Source organism: Lactuca virosa, chromosome 4 (assembly GCF_052849685.1).
Source record: "Lactuca virosa cultivar CGN04683 chromosome 4, Lactuca_virosa_CGN04683_v6, whole genome shotgun sequence".
In the NCBI taxonomy this organism is placed as follows: domain Eukaryota; kingdom Viridiplantae; phylum Streptophyta; class Magnoliopsida; order Asterales; family Asteraceae; genus Lactuca; species Lactuca virosa.
Window position 1 is genome coordinate 519425676 of NC_136429.1, and position 3043 is coordinate 519428718.

The window sequence follows — 3043 nt, forward strand, 5'->3', positions numbered from 1 at the left end:
TTGGTGAAGAATTTTGATAGTTGGGGGTTGTTTAGTAAGTTATGGAATTGTTTTGAGAAGAATTTTAGAAGCAAGGGTATGTTTGGTAATTATTGTACCTGAATTGTAATGAATTTTATCGTAAGGGGCTAAAGGGGTAAGTTATGGAGTTAAATTGAAAAAGATTTGGGAGGAGGGACTAGTATTGGCTTAATGGTTGAATGTTTGGATGGGACACGGGTTAAGACCCGATGCTCATTCTTTCCCGCTTCATGAATAGAAGCCGAGTACCCTAACCCTAATTTATGCTCAGCCGTCACTTTTCCTTCCTCCATTGTCCAGCCGCTACCACAAGAAGCTACCTCAGGCGCCATCTCTCCCTTCCGCCACTACTCTATCGCCACCCTACCTCCTCGCTTCTCCGATCAACCCAATCACCGGCGAACCATGGTGCCTTCTCGTCACTGTCGAAGACGGAGACCATAGCGTGACGCTGCTGTTCAGTCGGTAGCGTTAGGAGGCGGATCGTAGCCACCATCTCCGACCATTAGAGCCCACAGCCGCCGCCATGACGAGCGCTGCTGCTGCTCCTTCTCTGCCGCTTCTTTTCTTCGGTTTCGTTACTACTCCTCTGCCGACGACGACAAGGCCGCCGCTACCTCCCTCGTTTCCTGTTGCGTCGTCACAGGTCCGATGCCGCCGCCTGGGCAATGCGTGGCTGCTCCGGTCACCGTTTGCCACTCGAGAGGGGTCGAGTTCATGTTTCACGTGAGTTCAAGGGTGCTGCATCTTCTAGTTCTTGTGGTGTGAGTGTTAGTTCATGAATGGGCGTTTATTTGGCCAAGAAAGTCACTGCCACCACATGCCACCGCCAGCCACCGCTAGGGTGGCTGTGTGTGTGTGAAGTTAGCTTAGTTAGCGTGTGTGTGTTAGTTTTGGAGTAAACTTGTAATTGTAATTAGCAAATGAATAATAAAATAATAGTAACCACCACCGTGAGCTGCCATGGACCGCCACTACCCGAGGTGGTAGTGGGTGGTGCCCCTCAAGCAAACCCTAATTGACCTAGCAAAACCCTAAGGGGCTTAAAGATTCATTTTTGGGCCTATTAGGCCATGGTTGAGTGAAAAACCCTAATTAGGGTTTAGAAAACCCTAATTATGAGTAATTGGGCCTTAGACTTATTGGACCCACTTTTGGGCTATTGAGATTTGATTGTGTATTTAGCCCAATTACTTAATATCACTTATCTAGTAGAGTGAAGGACTTAATGAATTAAGTCCTTAATGGGTTAAGTAAGAAACACTTAACCCTATTTATCATTTTATGTGAAACCCTAATTTCACTTGGGCTTTGTGTTGGGCCATCCAAGAACAAGCAAATGGACTAGAATAATTTAATGGACTTTAGGGTAAGGCCTATAGGAGGGTGTGGGCCCAATTTGGACAATTGGGCCATAGATGGGCCATAGCTGGGGCCTAGATGGTTGTATGATATTGAGCCCCTAGAATGAGACATGTTGGACAGGACTGATCAATTGGGCCTTAAAGGAAGTCCATGTAGAGGCTTGGGCCCAATTTGAAAAATTGGGCCATATATTGGGCTTTTAACCCTAATTGACTTTGGGCCTATGGATCGGGCCTTGGGCTTGGGTAAGCCAAGCTAGGGGTAATGTAGTAATTATCCAAAGTATGCATTTATAGTTATGTGTTAGAACCAATTAGTGATTGGGTGTTATTTTGGTGTTGACAGTTCGGGAATTTGTCATCCAGCAGTTGGGGTTGAGTCTGCGGGTCTTCAGCAGTGTGGGATTGTGTCTACGGGCTTCAGCAGTGTGAGGTGAGTTTCCTTCCAGTAGGAACGGGTCTACGGCCACAATGCCGACTCGTTTAGTTAGCAGTAGTTTCGGACTACAGTCCGATGCAGTAGTTCAGTATGCTTGGTGTCTTTGTGATACATACATGGTATGAGTTATGTGTTCCGGACTATGGTCCGATGCAGTATGCAGTATATGTGTTCATATTATATGCTATGATTATGTTATGCCGTTTAGTTAGTTCCGGACCTCGGTCCGATGCAGTAGTTAGAGTGCTTGATGTCTTTGTGATTCAAGCATGTTTTGTGTTATGTGTTCCGGACTTTGGTCCGATATAGTATGCAGTGTATGTGTTCATGCTAGTTGATATGTTTATGCTATGTTCAGTCAGTTTCCGGACTTCGGTCCGATGCAGGGGACGGGGTCCCAGTCAGTTCCGGACTTCGGTCCGATGCAGTTAGTTCCGGACTTCGGTCCGATGCAGGGGACGGGGTCCCAGTCAGTTCCGGACTTCGGTCTGATGCAGTTAGTTCCGGACTTCGGTTCGATGCAGGGGACGGGGTCCCAGTCAGTTTCGGACTTCGGTCTGAAGCAGTTAGTTCCGGACTTCGGTCCGATGCAGGAGACGGGGTCCCAGTCAGTTCCGGACTTCGGTCCGATGCAGTTTCCAGACTTCGGTCCGATGCAGTGGGCAAGGCCCAATATGTGTTTATATGTTATTGTATGGTATGTGGTAGTTTTGGGGGAGCTCACTAAGCTTCGTGATTATGGTTTTCAGTTTTGGTTTCAGGTACTCAGTCTTTAAAAGAGGAGCTCGGGAAGATTGCAGTGCACACACCATTTGTTCAGTCGGGGATGTTTATACTATGATATAATTGACAGTTGTTATGATATTTTGAGATACATTGTTTATAATTCTTATATGACGTATGATGACTATGATTTTATGACTGATTTAAAACGAAATTTTCAGACTGTATTTTTAGGATGTTTCAGGTAAGTATCATAAACATAAATCATGTCTGAAGTTTAGCCAGGAATAATAATTACTCAACTGTGATATTCTACAAATGCATCTGTTAGACCTCGTAGAAATACCTTGCAAAAATATATGCAACTTTGCGAATCATTTCGAATTCGGATTAGGTATTTAATCAATTTGTTTGTTTTTGTTGTGAATCGTTCGACTTAAGTTTGAGCCATTCCAGTTCAAATGAAGGACACTTATACTTACCCTTCACTTTTTGT

General features: G+C 45.1%; 1 long non-coding RNA gene across 2 annotated transcripts; it reads left to right on the forward strand.

Moving 5' to 3' along the window:
- Window positions 1–265: 265 nt before the first annotated feature.
- On the forward strand, window positions 266–2727 carry LOC145169535 (uncharacterized). 2 transcript variants are annotated; one of them, XR_013742549.1, is made up of 3 exons: window positions 266–785; window positions 1732–1818; window positions 2586–2727. It is a non-coding gene; the product is annotated as an uncharacterized LOC145169535 (long non-coding RNA). The 2 variants fall into 2 exon arrangements; XR_013742548.1 differs by having other exon boundaries at window positions 266–747.
- Window positions 2728–3043: the final 316 nt, after the last annotated feature.